Source organism: Leopardus geoffroyi, chromosome C3, assembly GCF_018350155.1.
Source record: "Leopardus geoffroyi isolate Oge1 chromosome C3, O.geoffroyi_Oge1_pat1.0, whole genome shotgun sequence".
Classification (NCBI taxonomy): domain Eukaryota; kingdom Metazoa; phylum Chordata; class Mammalia; order Carnivora; family Felidae; genus Leopardus; species Leopardus geoffroyi.
Window position 1 is genome coordinate 141667481 of NC_059338.1, and position 18221 is coordinate 141685701.

Consider the following 18221-nt stretch of genomic DNA (forward strand, 5'->3'; position numbering starts at 1 on the left):
GTGAGATTTCATGGGAACGGCATAAAGAACAAATTAAAGAGAGGGGGGAAACCCCACAACTTTCTACATATTAAGAGTCTTTCTCACCCTCTCATGACACCCTTATGAGGTAGACCAGAAGGTATTTTTGTCATGCTCCCCAACCCTCCCTTCCCCTCACGGTGAAAATGAGGCTTAATGAAGCAGATGATGTGCTGACAACCCAGACGGTGACGGGGCTCCTTCGCGGGTTTCAGTGACCTTCCACGACCTTCCCCGACTCCACTCCCCGCCCACCTCCCTTTGCCGCTGCTATTTCTGTGAAGCACGTCCAACATTCACTTCCTGCTTCTCCAGGATGTCATAGTCCAGCTCGTACAGCCTCGTGTCTTCCTTCCTCTTCTCTTACTTCACGGTTCGTCTAAGCCTGACAAGATCTTCAGTCCATCTTCAATCTCCAGACTTTCTGAATCCTAAAAAAGCTATGACGTTTGCTCAAAAAAAAAAAAAAAAAATGCACATAAAGATCCCCATGGAAGTTTCCGTGCAGTTGCCAGAGGTCCAAGCACCTCCAAAAGCATGGACACAGATACCTGGCTGATAACCTTACCCTACATGTTTGCCTCCCCTCCAATAAATTTTGAGTCTTTTCTCTTCATCCATTTCCCCCGCAACTTCTTTCTCTGCAACACATATGCTGTCCTCCACTGTGCTGACTCAAGGAAGGTCCATGCTTTTGAGGAAGTGTCCTTTCTTCACGTCTTGTTCCGCTGTTTTATGCCACTTCCTGTCTGGTCCTCCAGCAGTCTTTCTCCTAGCCTTTACCTCTCAGGAAACTACTAAGACTCCTGCATTCCAGGGATGCCTGGGTGGCTCAGTCAGTTAAGCGACTGACTTTGGCTCAGGTCGTGATCTCGCGGTTCAGGAGTTCAAGCCCCACGGCAGGCTCTGTGCTGACAGCTCAGAGCCTGGAGCCTGCTTGGGATTCTGTGTCTCTGCCCCTCCCCTGCTTGCTCTCTCTCTCTCTCTCTCTCTCAAAACTAATAAATAAATATTTTAAAAATATTTTTTTAAATTTTTTTTTTCAACGTTTATTTTTGGGACAGAGAGAGACAGAGCATGAACGGGGGAGGGGCAGAGAGAGAGAGGGAGACACAGAATCGGAAACAGGCTCCAGGCTCTGAGCCATCAGCCCAGAGCCTGACGCGGGGCTCGAACTCACGGACCGCGAGATCGTGACCTGGCTGAAGTCGGACGCTTAACCGACTGCGCCACCCAGGCGCCCCTAAAAATATTTTTTTAAAAAAGACTCCTGATTCTATCATGCACAATCAAACTGGTTGTGTCTTTATTTTCTATAATTGTGCCCCCCCCCCCCCACCTAAACACACTAGGCTGAACTCCCGCTAAATAGGAGGCTTGGAGATAGCTGATGGAATGCAGGAGAAAATGTGACGGAGGTATGCTCTCTTTTTTACATGAGTAAAAAAAGATAAAATCAGACCATTGAGTACAAATGTGACACGTTACTTTACCAACATAGAGCAGTATAGGCTTCTTGGGGAACATAGAGCAAAGGGTCCTAAAGCAAGTTGCTGAATGGGCTCTGGGGCTTTGAGGAGGTGAGGGGAGGCTGCTGGGAGAATGGCACCTCCAGCAAAACCTGAAGAATGAGCAGGGGCCGGTCAAAGCAGGTGGGAGCGAGACGAAACGAGGCAGAGCAAAGAGCTTGTCGGCATCCTGCATCATCAGAGTGGGCTTGGCTGGGCGGAGAGCCTGCAGAATCCCAGGCTATGCCAAGCTCGGAGCCCGAGAGGGGACAGGCAAGGGGTGAGGAGACACAACAGCCAGATCAGACCATCCTGAAAGCCACCAAAAAGACTGTGCATTATACAGCAAGGACAGTAGGACCCGATAAAGGGCTTTTAATAGATGAGAGACATGGTCTACCATGAGGCAGGGGCTGAAAGCTTATTTCACTTTTTGAATTAATTTTTTGGTTATACAATACATTCCCATGTTTGCAAAAACCAGAAGGGCATTCAGTAAAAGGTTTTCCTGGCCCCCAATTCACTTCTCTCCTAAACAGATGTCAAGTTTTCATAGTTCTCAAGAGTCCTTTCTGACTCCTTTGGTGCTTATACCAGCTAATATGACTATAAATTGTTATTTTGTCCATATATGTTCAAAAAGTAATATACCATGCCCTGTTCTGTGCCTTTTTGAGATAGCTCTCAACGCTTGAATACTGTTGATTCAGCTCTTATATCAGTATTCGTATTCGTATTCTTTTTATTTATTTATTTTCAATTTCTTTTTTTTTTTTTTTAACATTTATTTATCTTTTTGAGACAGAGAGAGACAGAGCATGAACGGGGGAGGGTCAGAGAGAGAGGGAGACACAGAATCCAAAACAGGCTCCAGGCTCCGAGCTGTCGGCACAGAGCCTGACGTGGGGCTCGAACTCACTGACCGCGAGATCGTGACCCGAGCCGAAGTCGGACGCTCAACCGACTGAGACACCCAGGCGCCCCCGTATTCATATTCTTTGCCTTTAACAAATGTAGGTCTCTCCTCCCCTACTTCTGAGCTTCTGAGGGGCAGGGGCTGTGCCTTATTCAATTTTGCATGGGGTAGATGTTCAGTAAAAATCTGCTGATTTGAAGCAGGTGATGAAAAAGTATCTTTGTTGAATAAACCAGTCACTATTGGAAGGAGCAAACGCTGCCTCTGGCCCATTCGCTCCAATTTTTTAGTTTTAATTATGTCACTTTTCCAACATCCACAAAAGTAAACAGAACGCAAAATGAACCTCCATGTGCCCGTGCTTCAACAATTGTCAACATTTTGGCGATCTCGATTCTCCTCTCTGCCCACCACCCGTCCACTTTGGGGGAGAAGGGGGATGCAACATTTCAAAGCAAATGCAAGACATCGTGTCATTTCCTCTGTAAATGCGAAAGAATGCACCTGTTACCTATAAAGCCTTTGCTTTAAGGAGATAAGCACACACCAGCAAAATTAACCGTAGTTCTCTAGCATCGCCATCATTCTCTGATTTTCTCAAAAATGCTTTATACAGTTGGCTTCGGGAATCAGGAGCCCACAAAGCCCACAGATGATATTTGGTCATTGTGTTTATAGTCCTTACATCTCTTTGATTCCATCACAGCCGCCTCTTCTCTTCTTCCCTCGCTCTTTTATGCCATTGATTTGCTAGAGAAACCAGGTCATTTGCCCCGCATCGCGTCCCACATTCTGCATTTGGCTGATTGCTTCTTTGCGGTAGCATACAACTTGTTTTCCATCCCCCATATCTTCTTGGAAACTGGCAAGATCCGTGTTTTGAAAGCTTCATCCTGGCTTCTGTGTGGAGAACTGATTGAAAGGCAGGAGAGAGGACAGTGATAGGCTGGGGTCACCCAGGCAGGAGGGAATCACCCCCAGATAATAGCAATGGCCCACGGCTGCGGGGCTGTGTGGATAGAGAGAAATGGCCCGTTCAAGAGACGCTCAGGAAACCGGACCAACAAGACTTGTTAGACTAATTGGAAACGAGTGTGCTTCTCAATGCTCTGTTCAGAATCTGGGCCTCACGATGAGACAAACCAAAGAGGCTGCTCTCTCCTAGAAAAGCATTTACATGTTTACTGACGTTCTCCTCACAATGATCATTTATGGCAAGTTTTAAGGGCATACAAAGTTGTAGTATTATTGTCGGTATTAAATTTTATTGCTGTGGCTTTAAAACATAAACAAAAATAATTCCTTAAGTAGTTGGAAATTGTAATGATCCTCTTGGGATTAGATTTTACTGCTATGGATACTGTAAAGCACAAAGATAATAAATTTAAACTGCAGTATTAGTACTGGGAATATAGTTTATTACTTTGGCCAGAACACAAAGAAGCAGGATTCATAAGTCCTTTTTTTTTTTTTGGTCCCAGCAGCAGATTTATATGCAACGACACTGGGTCTGGTGTTGGGGAGGATCAGAGGTCAGGAGCATCACAGGCCATATGACAAGGTAAGAAACCTGGCCGAAGATCTGATTCTTACAGGCGGTCAGGGAGCTGGAGAGAAGCAGGTCAAGTGACGGGGAGGAGGTGCAGGTGATCACGTGACATCGAGGAAGGTTCATCCAGCCAGAACTCCTCTGAACCCCCACCTCACCGAATGAATGGATCTGCATCCCACCCACCGGCACACCCCACAGCATCCCATGCTCCCAGTTGGAGTCCAGCTCTGAAAACAAGTTCTCCAGACCGGGGACTGCTTTGGGTTTGGGCGGTGTAAGGTCTTGTACTTTGCGGACACTGCCTGCGGCTTCCTCTGTGTCCGTCTCAGTGCAAAGGCCACCGGACACCCAGCTGGAAACCTCCACGTGGTTCCTGATGCTCCTCTCCCTCGCCCCTGCACATGGGCAGTCACTGGCCCCGCCAGTCTGCCTCCCCGACATCTATGCCATCGGGTGCTCTCTCCCCACCCTGTCTGAGGCCACCATCATCTCCCACTGGCATCCCATTCCAGCCTGGGTACTGCCTCAGGTCTCGTCCCTCGCTGTCCACGCCCCATGCTCACCGTAAGAATCACCACCGCCATTTACCGATGAGTAGTAACGTGCCAGGGACGGTGCTAAGCATCTTATGTCGGTGTCTCCTTTGCTCCTCACAACTTCCCTGAAGGAGGGATAGCTCTCTTTTCATAAATGGTTAAACTGAGTTCGGATGCTACATATGAAAAGACATGATGCACTTGGGAAAATCGCCGGACACCGGCAGAACATAAATCTTAGGTCCTTTCTTGCTCTTCGGCACTCCCTGTTGTCATCTCTGCCTCCTTTCCTTCCTTCCTTCCTTCCTTCCTTCCTTCCTCCCTTCCTTCCTTCCTTCCTCCCTTCCTTCAACAAATCACCCCCTTGGCATGGAACATAAGAGCACTGCCCGTTTCTCCAAACACATCCATCACCTCTACCCCAAGGAACCACAGCTCTCATTAACAAAGTAACTTGCAGCACTTGGAATGCCATTTATTCGTGTTATGCCTCTTATCTAGAATGTAACCTCTTCCCCTGTCATGGTCTACCATTTATCTTTCAAGATTTATTTTAGACATCGTCTCCACCAACAAGCCTACTTCTAAACCATACACTTCGAAACACCCATGAGCGCGCAGCATGAGCTCACAAATGCACCCACAGCAGATCTGAGGCTCCTCTCTTGGACCCTACTGTCCCCCGGGTGTCTCCCTACCAAAGTGCTTGTCATACTGTATTGGAACCATCTACCTTTCTCAGGAACACTTTTCGCTTGCAATTTGCCTCAGGGCAGGGACTGGCTTTTTGTCCGTGACCTCCCGGAATCCAGTACCTGAATTTCGGCACACAGTGGGCGCTCGATGGCATTTGCTGAATGAATGCGGGAGCAAATGAATAGTATAACCTTACCTTGTCACGGCATACTTGGAATGGAGCGAGAAGTTAAAGAAATGAGAAGCTGTGGTAAGTTTGAATCCTCCCGAGTGCCAGGGACCCTAACTCCTAACTTCTATGAGCGTCTTGTTTGGGGGCAAACTCCAAAAGTTGCAAGTTACGTGAAGCTGGTCCCCACCGAGGTCATAAACTCCCAGAAGCAGAGTATTGGAATTCGGGAATACGGAAAGCGGGAGAAGCTGACAGGAACCAGGCCTCTGACCATGGCTGTTCCTGCCTCTGTTTGTTTCCATAGAAATGGCCCTCTGATTAGCAAAAATAAGTTCGAGAGTCCTCTACTTTGGTTTCCTTTCTTCTTCCTTTGAGATAACCCCACAAGGCCTGGCGAATTGGAGAAAATGGGCTTGCGGCTACCAGGTAGAATGTTCGAGAAGCTCAATATTCTCCTAGCGGCAACAGCGCGTCTCTCCTCCACGCACGCGTCGGTCTGCTCCCGTGACAGCTAGCCCCCTCCCATCCGGGGTGAGGTGCTCCCAGCCCTCGGATTACCAATCACCGTCCAAGTCACTTCCGGCAGTTGGGTAACCTTTATGACTGCACGTTGCCGGGTATTCATGATGGTCCCTATCAAACTGAGATGAATGTGCTCCATAATGTCTGTTTTTATTACATTAGGCTGCAAAGATGAAATCAAAAGCACCACTTTCAACAAAAATGTCCTGTGTGGACAGTTCAATACTCTTTCTACAGGCCCCGGTGATTGCCCTCATTGTGCGCGAGATAAAGGCTAAACGTGCAGTTACCTGCTAGTTTGACAAGGCTGTTCTCCGGCCAGCAGGTTGCTCAGGCTTTTTTTTTTTTTTTCAGAGCAGCCCTCTGATTCCACCAAACCCACTGGATTAACAAAAACCTGAAAGTAAACAGCACAAAATGATATCCCTGCATGAGCTACTATTATACCTTGCATCCTACAATCACACCAGTTCAATCTAAATGCCCCCAAAACATAATTTCATTAATTCAGGCCATTTCAGAACAGCTCGACATTTTCTCGTCTTGGATTTTCCGTGGTCATCAGTTTTCAGCGGAGAAGGATGCCAGCACAGGCCACCTTAGCAATGTGGTGAGGAGCCCACGGCACAGGGAAGACGACGGGACAGCGAGGGGCTGGTGGAGGAACGAAGAGGGGAACTGGAAACGTTGATTTGGGGATGAAAAAAAGAAGAAGAAGAAGAAGAAGAAAAGAAAAAAACGAGCGGAGAAGAAGAGAGAAGGAGATCCAGGAGGAATCCTGCGGGCAGGTACACGGAGCTGCACTGGCGTCACCTGCCTGTGGCTGGCACCGCCCGGGGAGCTGAGAAACGCCGTGACACCGGGCTGAGCGTCGCCTGCAGACACGGGACCGGGCCCCAGAGCTGCTTTCAAGGCCAGCGTTCAAGGTGTCTTATGGCCTCCGAGTCAAACCCTTTATAGAGATTTCCTCCTGTGACAGAATCCTTGGACCGACACAGATGCACCGTGTGTAGTTAATTTACTTTATCAGAGGGGGAAAAAAAAAAAAAAAAGTCCTAACATTCTTAGTGGGTCCAAAATCTTCCTTCTGTAAAATGGCTTTCCGGGCTGGCAAAGAGGATTAGGAGGACGTTTGTGGAGCTCGGGCACAGACGAGCAACGCTTGTACTCTCAGGCAGCCCTGTGCCGAGAACGAGAGGGCAGAACACTGACAAAATATGTCTCAGTGGTTGATTCATTTCGGGGGCAGTATGATGGTCAAGGGGAGGGATTGGGGAAAGAGAAGGACCTTGATTTTAGTATCGGCTTTGCCACTTCCGAACTGTGATGCAGGGTAGGTTCACGTGTGCAAGCCCCCCGTTCCTCCTGTCCATAACAAAGACATGAAAATAGCACCTGCCTCACAGAGTTCCCGTGAGAACTAAACGCCATGGGCATGTCAGGTGCTTAGCACAGGTCTGGGCCCCGGGCCGCCCTCCAGTGAAGGTTGGATCTCATGATCCAAAGCACAATGAAGCATGACGTTAATAGAATTAGGCTTATGAGTCTATGAGAGCGAGGGAAAGGGATTAAACGCAATCTTAGGGTTTTGATGCTCAACAGCAAATACTGAGACGCAAAGCCTCATTTTGGTGGGTAGCATCTTTGTGAAATCAGGTGCGAGAATGGGAACGATGCTCTAAAGTGATGGGGATTCCATCTGTGCTTTCCCTTCCTGCTGCTGAGGGTGGATGTTTGCACCATAAGGGAGGCACCCAGGAAGTGCTTCGGGGTCGGGTGGGGGATCAGAATGCAGGTGGGGCTGAAGTCAATGGGAAAGAAAGGGCTGGAACGCAGGTCAAGCTGGAAGTTCTTTCCAGAGCCACCAAAGTCTCCTTCTGGAAAATGTCACGCCCTAACCTCGGGGGGGCAGCTCTGCCAGGGAGAGGAACACCTGCCCACACGTCCCTCGGGCAGAGCCTGTGAGGGGAGGCAGAGGGTCTTTGGTTATTGTGCGGGCTGAGCCGAGCGACCAGCTGGAGCTCGTGGGCATCGTGCTAGCCTGGATTTCACACTGTTTGCACAATTATGAAACAACAGACAACAGAAAAGGTGCCAATTCACTCTTCAAAGGCACACAGACACCCCTGGTTCCTAGAGCTGGTGTGCAGCATTCAGACATCACAAACACTGATCCCGCTTCCTTCTCCCTGGGGAACCTCATTCCTGCGTAGAACCCTCCCTAGGGGCATCCCTGCCCCCTCCCCCTGCCCCCACCCTCCCACCCCACTCTTTTGGAGGGAGAAACAGCTCCTGGCTGGTGAGCCATCTAGGACCAAGGATCACCGCACACATTTGTGGCAGCGGGAGCCTTTTGCAAAAGCTGGCCCCTTGGTCTCTTTGCCCTCCCTGGCTGCTGAGGAAGGAAACCAGCTGCATCTCAGAAAACAATTCCACTCAACAAACAATGCAGTGCCCCGACTAGTCATAATGAGGTCTGGTTCAAATGTTGGCACACACACAAAATATTAATTAAAATAACGTGCATGATAAATAATATTGGGATCCGAGGCACAGGCTCGTCTAAAATCACGGTTGGTAATTATGTGAGCGCCTGCGAACACACATTCAGAATTCCAGTGTTGCTTACATGACAAAATTAGTCTCGGGGAGGTGACCTTGAGAGGTCGCCTCGTGTGAGTATCTTCCTGCTTAGAAACTGAACAATGTCTAAACAACCCTGCAAGAGCATCCGTCCTAATTTCCAAGGGCTAGAGGAAGAGATTCCCCGAGAACTCAATAATTCAACTGAATAATAAATATTTGAGTACCAACTAGTGTAAGGCTCTCTGCCTATCACTGGGGATAAGGGATGGGGGTGAGGGGGTGAGGGGACATGGTGCACATTTTTGAGAAGTACTTGGTTAAAAAAAAAAAGGAGGGGCGCCTGGGTGGCTCAGTCAGTTAAGTGTCAGACTCTTGATTTCGGCTCGGGTCCCGATCCCACGGTTCGTGGGTTTGAGCCCCACGTCGGGCTCTGCACCGACAGCTTAGATCCTGCTTGGTATTCTCTCTCTCCTTCTCTCTCTCTCTGCCCTCCCCCCACTGCCATCTCAAAACAAATAAATAAACATTTTACAAAAAGAAGAAAAAGAATGAGAAGTAACTAGCTATTGGTTAATACCTGTCCCAGATAAAAAGTCCTTCTGTAGGTCTCACCTTAATCTTTCATGTTGCTGTTAAAAGCCCATTGCCACTCATTTAGTCCTTGACCGAGGACCTCACAGGATTCTAGTTCCAGGGTTTGTAGGGTCTTTATCAGGTACCACGGACTTTGCGGTAGGACTGACGATGAGCAAATATCCCCAGCACTTCTGCTGACAACCGAGATACTGACCGTGGTTTCCCACCTCCCGACATAGTGAAGCAATTGTGCTCCATCTACTTAATCCAGACCTTTTAAATTATTACCAAATTTGACATTTATAGCCCCAGTTAATACAGAAGCCTAACTGGGAAAGGAAAAGACCTCATTATCTTAATTCCAAAACCATTTTCTATTTGTGGCTCAGTCAACATCTCGGCATCTCGTTAAACGTATTTAATTTCATTCCCTCAACAATAACCCACGTACCACACCAGTGACCACAACTTCAAGGGTCCCAGCCCCTAAATTCTATTAGCGTTCAGAAAGCCTCACGGTTGCAACATAATGTTCAATCAGTGCAGAGAAATTAATTAAATTAAAATTATTTTTATTGTGATTTAATTAGCTCGATTTAATTACTTTGTTCACGGCCTGAGCATTCTGTTTACAGCCAGATCCCGCTCTCATTCGTGGCACGAATGTTCCCACAGAATTACACATTTTCTCTGTTCAGCCATTGGAGCGGGCTGGGGGAGTTTGCCAGCAACTCACGATTTATCACAATCAGCATCATCACAAATTATAGGAAGCATCCAGCAATATGATAACTTCTAAATGAAGTGTCGGAAAGCAGGTCATACCACCAGCCTCGGCTGTTAATCCGTCATATTTCATAGTCAACCTGACACCCTGTCCGATCGGCCGTGCCTGCTTCATTGCCAGGCAGCTCCTGGAGCTGTCGCCTCCCAGAGCGCCCGTCCGAGGGGCCCGGGTCCCACGCAGGCTGAAGGCCTGCCCAGCAGCCCTCCGCGGCCTCCCTGCAGCCCCACACGGCGGCCGCTCAAGCGGGTGCCCCCGCTTCCTCTTTCTCTGAGCCAGCGGCCCTGCGCCCAAGGTGCAGCGTCTGAAATGCGGTATTTCCTTCCATGGGTAGGCAGCAAAGCACAGAGCATCAGCGGTCTGTGGCACCCGGGGCCGGAGAGCATCGGCTATTTCCCTGATGGCGCAGCAGCTAATGTCCACATCTGGGAACGCTGTACTTGGGTCACTCCTTCAAACCAAGAGCAAGTCTTGGACCCCACGACAGATCGCGCGTGTTCTCAGCCTCCTTCAGGGCAGGCCGCTGCAAAACACAGGGTGGGACTCCAGCGGGCTGGGCAACAGGGGCTCTCCGCACTGGTGTCTCTCAAAAATAACATCAGCTCTAACTTGCCTGTATCTGAAATGTGTCCTCTTGGTTAGGGCACTCGAGGCCGTAGAGGGTTGGTTCCTAAAAACTGTATTTCAATAGACTTAGCTTTCTGCATGGGCTTACATGTTTTGTTTCATGTGCTGAAACCACTCTGCTGAGAAAGGAGCCATAGGCTTTGCCAGAATGCTCTAACAACAGAGCCTGGAACGTTTCTGTCCCTGTCTGAGTTTTCTGTGGCGGCTCTAACAGCCACAACCTTGGTGGCTTCAGGCAACAGAAACTTATATTCTCATACGGTTCTGGGGGCAGAAGTTCAACCTCAGTCTCCCTGGGCAGAAATCAAGATGTCATCGGGCTGTCCTCCCTCCGGAGGCTCTGGAATAGAGTCCATTTCTTGCCTGTTCAAGCTTCTAGTGACTGCCAGCATTCTTTCACTTGTGGCCACATCTTTCCAATCTTTGCCTCTGTCTTTTTTTTTTTTTTTTTTTTTTTTTTCTGTTTGCTTATTTTTAAGGGAGAGAGCCTGATCGGGGGAGGGGCAGATTGAGGGAGACAGATCCGAAGCAGGCTCCAGGCTCTGAGCTGTCAGCAGCGAACCCAACCCGGGGCTCGAACAGATGAACCCTGAGATCATGACCTCGGCTGAAGTCGGACGCTTAACCAACTGAGCCACCCAGGTGCCCCTCTGCCTCTGTCTTCACATCACCTTCTCCTCTCCTGTGTGTGTGAGCTCCCTCCGCCTCTTGTTTTCTCTTATAAGGGCACTTTTGGTTGCATTTAGGGCCCTACTGGATAATGCAGGGTAATTTCCCCACCTCAAGTGTCTTAACTTAATCACATCATCAAAGGTTTTTGTTCTTGTTTTTGTCAAGTAAGGTAACATTTATAGATTCTGGAGATGAGAGCCTGGTATTCTGGGAGCCACCATTCAGCCCACTACAGTTTCTGTGCTTCCTTAATTCTTTATTGACCATATAATTCTGGCCTTCAGGAAGGGACATAAAATTGTTTTGAAGATGTGACAAAACTGGCACCTAATTAAAATAGATGTCCATGCCAAAGCCCTTTGAAATAATTAGATAAGACTTAATGGGATGGTTAAAGAGAATGTAAGTCCTTTAAAACTTTCATGGGGCGCCTGGGTGGCGCAGTCGGTTAAGCGTCCGACTTCGGCTCAGGTCACGATCTCGCGATCTCGCGATCTCTCTGTCCGTGAGTTCGAGCCCCCGTGTCGGGCTCTGGGCTGATGGCTCAGAGCCCGGAGCCTGCTTCTGATTCTGTGTCTCCCTCTCTCTCTGCCCCTCCCCCGTTCATGCTCTGTCTCTCTCTGTCCCAAAAATAAATAAACGTTAAAAAAAAAAATCAGTTTTCACCAAGGCCTAGGAGAGAATCAGGCCTGGCTTCTTCACGGCCAGGGGAAGAAAGTGCAGGCTTTGCAAACCTCCCTGCTGGAGCGTGCTTGGTTCTCGGGCCCAGACTGTCCTGGAGAGCTTGGGTGGGTAACTGCTTTCTTCCCCCTCTGCCTCACATCCTGCCCCGAGGGGGGTGTATTTACTGTTCTGCAAAACGTTGAATGAGGAACTTATGCCACCCACCAGAAGTGAAAAAGGGCAGGGACTGTGTGTTTTTCAATTACACAGAACACGAGGAAGTGTTAACTTCAACATGAGATACTCAGGCTACTGATTAGAGCTACAGTCTATGGCTGGGGCGCCTGGGTGGCTCAGTCAGTGAAGCGTCCAACTTCAGCGGGGCATGATCTCACAGCTCGTGAGTTCGAGCCCCGCCTCCGGCTCTGTGCGGACAGCTCGGAGCCTGGAGCCTGCTTCGGATTCTGTGTCTCCCCCTCTTCTGCCCCTCCGTTGCTCACACACACTGTCTCTCTCTCAAAAATAAATAAACGTTAAAAAAAAAAAAAAAAATAGAGCTACATCCCTACAGGCAGGTGCGCCAGACCAGAGTTTATTTCCAAAAGAAGTTCGGTATCGGCCTCTTCCAGAACACAAAAACGGTGCATGAGCGACGTCACTCATGAAACCCAACCTCACTAAGCGCCACTTTCTTCTCCCGGGGCAGATGAACCACACGGGCTCCGTAAAGACACGCGTCTTCTTTTTCGTGCGCAGCTTTGAGCACACTGCCTGACGCACAGAGGACCGTCCACAAATATTCCTTCCCGTGAACCGAACGTCTGCCTTCCCTGACTCACAGACTCAAAGCGATATTGGACACACTCTGGTTCACACCCAGGGGATGCTTGGCCAAGCACCTGCCGGGGCAGCTCCGGTTACTGCTTCGCCCCGCCTGGTGGCCTCGCCCTCGCCCTGGCCAGAGGCGGCGCCTGCACCTGCCTGCCTGCCAAAGTCAAGAGTGAGCGCCCACGGCTCTTGCTGCCCTACCCGGCTCCCAGCCCCCGCGCACCTCACCTTGAAGCCCCTGCTCCCAGCGTCCTCAGAAAATAAAACCATTTAACCACCAGAAGAAAAAAAGAAAAAGTATATTTGTGTGTGTGTGTGTGTGTGTGTGTGTGTGTGTGGCAGGCTCCTTCTGGAGGTAACACTACACAGAAACTACACAGGCAGAAGTTATCAGTATTGTAGTTGTGGTTCCTCTTGCACTAAGTCCTTTTGCAAGGTCCCTTCCAGCCACATGACACTTTTCATCTCTCTTAAAACTAGTCTCCGAGGGGCGCCTGGGTGGCGCAGTCGGTTAGGCGTCCGACTTCAGCCAGGTCACGATCTCGCGGTCCGTAAGTTCGAGCCCCGCGACGGGCTCTGGGCTGATGGCTCAGAGCCTGGAGCCTGCTTCCGCTTCTGTGTCTCCCTCTCTCTCTGCCCCTCCCCCGTTCATGCTCTGTCTCTCTCTGTCCCAAAAATAAATAAAAAATAAAAATAAAAAAAAAAGAAGAAAAAAAACCTAGTCTCCGAGAATGCACCTCCGCGCTGGAAAAGAGTAGGAAGACGTCTCCATTACTCACGCTCTTCAATTCAGAGGGCGCGCCCTGACAAGGGGGACGCTGTGCGAGCCTGGTGTTCATCAGCAGCCTGGAGAGGCCTTTGAGGTTATCTAGCTCAAGGTCCTCTCTTTAGGGAAAAGTAAACTCAGGGTTGTCTAGTATTACATGGCTTCTTAGCGATGAAGACGGCAGGCAGCTAGAACCCACCTCCTCTGTCTTCTGGCACGTTCTCCATTCTTTTGTGCTCTTTCTTGAACCCGAGGTCTTCCCTTGACCTTATAAAACTGGCTCGGTGTGCTACTACCTCACGGCCAGTTGATCCAAGCTGCCCAAGTAGAGTACGGGACTGACTCCCCTCACACAGGTTGGGTTGTGAGAACGCCTATGTAAAAACCATTACAAGGTACTCTGAAAAAAGTGTCGAATGTTTTGGTAGTGTGTGACTTTGTAGTGTGTCGTTTTCATTCCTTTTTCTGGCCTCCCCTGCCTTTTTTTAAGTTGTTTCCTTAGCCATGATCTTGGGGGTTGCAGTTAACGTCTTAAAATTATAACAACCTCGTTTGAGGCATGCCAACTGAATTTCAAGAGTATACACTCTGTTCCTAATGTCTCCGGCTCTCCCCCTTTACATAGTTATTGTTACAGATTGCACCTTTACAGGTTGTACGCCCACTAACGTAGACCTACAATCATAGTTTCATGCATCTGCCTGTTAAATCACATGGGAAAAAGAAAAGAAGTTATAAACCGTAACAAAAGTGCAATGATAGGATATTGTACTCACCTATACCGTTCCCTTTACCAGTGTTCTTTGGGTTTCCTTCTAATGGTTTTGGTTTAAAGTCTACTGTCCTTTCATGAGCCTGAAAGACTCCCTTTAACCTTTATGGTACAGGAGGTTCACTAGGACTGAACTCCCCTGGCTTTTGTTTATCTGGAGATGTGTTAATTTCCCCTTCCCTCTTGAAAGACAGTTTTGCCAGATACAGGATTCTCAGTTGACCGACTTCATTCAGGATTTTTTAAATGTCCTCCCACTGCCTCCAGCCTCCATGATTTTGGAAGAGAAATAAGTTGTTGATCGTACTGTGGCTTCCCCCGAACAGGATAAGTCCCTTTTCTCTTGGTGCTTTCAAGATTCTCTCTTTGCCTTGGTGTTTTGACAGTGTGACTCTAATGTGCCTCTTTGAGTTTATCCTGCATGGAGTTCATTGAGTTTCTTAGACGTGTACCTCATATGGTTTTTCCAATTTGGGAAATTTTCAACCATTAATCATTCGGGTTGTTTTCTTCCCTTTTCTTTCTCCTCCTAGGACTCCTTCCTTAAATGTGTATGTTAGTATGTTTCATGCTATTGCACACAACCCTCATGCTCAGTTTACTTGTCTTCACTTTCTTTTCCTTCTGGTTCTCAGACTAGATAATTTCAGCTTCTTACCTATAAGTTCACTGACCCTTTATTTTGCCTGCTCAAATCTTCTGCTTAGCCCCTCTCATGAGTTTTTCGTTTCAGTTATTGTAGGTTTGGCTCCAAAATTTCTGCTTGATTCCCTTTTTATAATTTTTGTCTGTCGATATTCTCATTTTGTTGAGATGTTGTTTTCCCGATTTCTTTTAGTTCTTTGTCCATGGTTTCTCTTAGTCACTATTTTATTAACACAGCAGATTGAACATCTTTGACTCATCATTCTAATGTTTGGGATTCCTCAGAGATGATTTCTATCAAATTAGTTTTCTCCTGTGAATGGGCCATATTTTCTCGGGGTTTCTTTGGGTTTGAGGTTTCCTATTTGTTTCTTTGGGTGGGTGCTTTTTTTTTGTCTTGTTTTGTTTTTGTTTTTGTTTTGTTTTGTTTTTGGTAGATCCTGTATTGTTGTTGTTAAGAATTGGACATTGAGTATTAAGTTATGGTAACTCCTGAAATTTAACTCTCCCACACCCTCGGAATTCCTAAATCTTACTTGTTAAAAGCTAAAGCCAACCTTTTGCTACTTTTCCAAACTATTTTTGCAACATGTGTATTCCTTGTTTTGTGTGGTCCCTGATGCTTCTGTTCTTTTATGCCCGTAATCAGCCAGCAACCTGACAAAGATTTCTATACATGTCCACCTTTCAAAAGGGGTGAAAGGAAGGAAAAAAAAAAATAGTTTCTTTCTGTTTAAGTCCCTTCGGAAGCCGCTTTTCAGTCCGTGAACGGGCTGACATTTCCTGCCAACTCAATCATTGCTTTGGTGAAGGGACAGATTCCTAGAACTTTACCTATTTTACCATCTTTTTGTGATGTCATCCAGTAGTGATTGATTTGAATTTAGAAGCAAGAGAGAGAAAATAATAATTAATCCGAATGTCTTTCATGTTTTTACCAAACATGAAAAAATATTTATCAGTGTGGATCTTGACCGTCTCATGGTATCTCACAAGAGATTAAAGACCCCAGTGATTTTTGCCAGCCATCTTTAAGTCACATACTCTAAAAATCCCTCTCAGAGGCCAGTAAAGTATAAAATATGCTGGAAGCATGATCTAGAAAACTCTTTGACCCAGAAGAGTCTAGCAGGAGGGTCAGAATTGAGAGATCAAAGCGATATTTCTGAATAAAACGCTTCTTCTAAGGTATGAAGAGGGAAAGCTAGTTCTCAGGACCAAGAAATGCTTGATCAAGAGGAACACTGAGTCTGGGGCGCCCGGGTGGCTCAGTCAGTTAAGCGGCTGACTCTTGATTTCAGCTCAGGTCATGATCTGAGTGGTTCATGAGATCGAGCCTTGTGTCGGGCTCTGTGCTGGCAGTGCAGAGCCTGCTTGGGATTCTCTCTCTCCCTCTCTCTCTCTGCCCCTTCCCGGCTCTCTCTCTTTCATTTTAAACATTTTAAAAAACATTTTAAAAACTTAAAAATAAACATTTTAAAAAACTTAAAAAGAAAAAAGATTCTCTCTCTCTCTCCCTCCGCCCCTCTCCCCCCACCTCACACACACTCTCTCTCTCTCTCAAAAGCTTAAAATAAATTTTTTTTAAATAACAAACAATTTTTTAAAAAGAGTACACTGAGTCTGACAACAAAGGAGTCTCTGACCTCCCTGTACTTATCATATGTACCGTATACTTAGCACTCAGCCACCTGGTAGCTCCTGACATCCCCATCTTATGGTCCTGTTTGGTCACTTAACTTGCACATCATGTGTACTTTGCCCCAGCATAATTAGACCTTTCTTGAAAACATGAATAATTTCTTAAACATTATAATTAAGCTAAAGGAGGAAGAAGAAGAAAGACTAGGGTATGGGGAAGGGTGTATTCATTTCCTGGGGCTGCGCTAACAAATTACCACAAACTTGATGGTTCAAAACAACAAAAGTTTATTCTCTCACAGTTCTGGGGACTAGAAGTCAAAAATCAAGGTGTCAGCAGGATAGTGCTGCTCCCTCTCAAAGTTCTCAATCTCTCTCTCCTGCCTCTTCTAGCCTTGGGGCCTGGTGGCTCCAAGCATTTCTTGTTTCATGGGAGCATAATTCCTACCCTGTCTCTGTCGTGACAAACCCTCTCTTCTGTGTGTCTGTCTCTCCATTCCAGTTGCTTATAGATACCAATCACTGGACTTAGAACCTACCCTAAATCTAAGATAATCTCATCTCAAGATCTTTAACTTAATTGCATTTGCAAAAACCTATTTCCAAATAGGATCACATGCACAGGTACCATGGGTGTATTATAATACAAAAAAATATTTGGTCTTTGTCCCCAGGTTCCTGACTTAGAACTCTCAGAACCCTTGGGATTTCCTGAGTGGTAGGAGTGTCTTTTGTTATTCATAATGCACCCCTTTCAATGACACTGGAGTTTATGCCAATGAGGTAACTAAGGGCCTCTTGATCCCCTCAGGATCCGGATGGTTACCAGGAAGACCAAGTAATTAGACGGTGGGAACTTTCAGCCTCACCCACCAATCTCTGGGGAAGGGTCAGGAGGAAGGCTGGAGACTGAGCTCTATAAAAGCCTTTAAACAATGTGATCCAGAGAGCTTTGGGTTGCTGAACACATCCAGGAGGTGGGAGGGTGGTGCTCCCAGAGAGGATTTGGAAGCTCCATGCCCTTGCCCCAGACCTTGCCCTGTGCATCTCTTTTAGGTGGCTATTCCTGAATCGCATCCTTTATAGTAACCCAAATAAACATAAGTAATCTGTTTTTCTGAGTTCTGTGAGCCATTCTAGCACATTATCAAACCTGAGGAGGGGGGTCATGGATACCCTCCATTTATACGTGGTCAGAAGTATTGGCGACCTGAGACTCACAACTGGCATCTGGAGTGGGGCAGTCTTGTGGGATTGAGCCCTTAATCTGTGGGGTCTGCGCTAACTGGGTAATCCACGCCAGAATGTAACTGAATTGTTGGGCAACCAATTTTTGGTATTGAAGAATTGGAGAATTGGTTGGTGTCAGAGACAACACTCCATAAAGGTTATGATTTGGATGTATGTTTTGGGGGAATACGCAATTCAACTCCTTATTGAGGAGAATGGAAAGAAGCAAGATCCTAGTATTCTCCCAAAATCTATAATACTGAGTACATATTAAATAAACGTGTGTATGTGTTACGAACGCAATCGACTTATGAAGGCAGAGAAGTTAATGGTGCTTCACGATAGAGACTTCTTTTGCCCCTAGTTAGACATGAAGTCTTTGCACAAACTTTATGTAAAAGATTACGAGACTTCCTCAGTATTTATTTCACCTGCCCATCACTCCTGAGTTTACATTGCAAGTGGTCTTTTAGGAAGATAGGCAAGAAATACCGATAACATTTACTGA

At 47.2% G+C, this 18221-nt stretch overlaps 1 long non-coding RNA gene across 1 annotated transcript; it reads left to right on the top strand.

Annotated features, from left to right (window-relative positions):
- The first annotated feature begins 3933 nt into the window (after positions 1-3933).
- On the top strand, positions 3934-6957 carry LOC123585015. The gene is made up of 2 exons (XR_006705846.1): positions 3934-5479; positions 6278-6957. It is a non-coding gene; the product is annotated as an uncharacterized LOC123585015 (long non-coding RNA).
- Positions 6958-18221: the final 11264 nt, after the last annotated feature.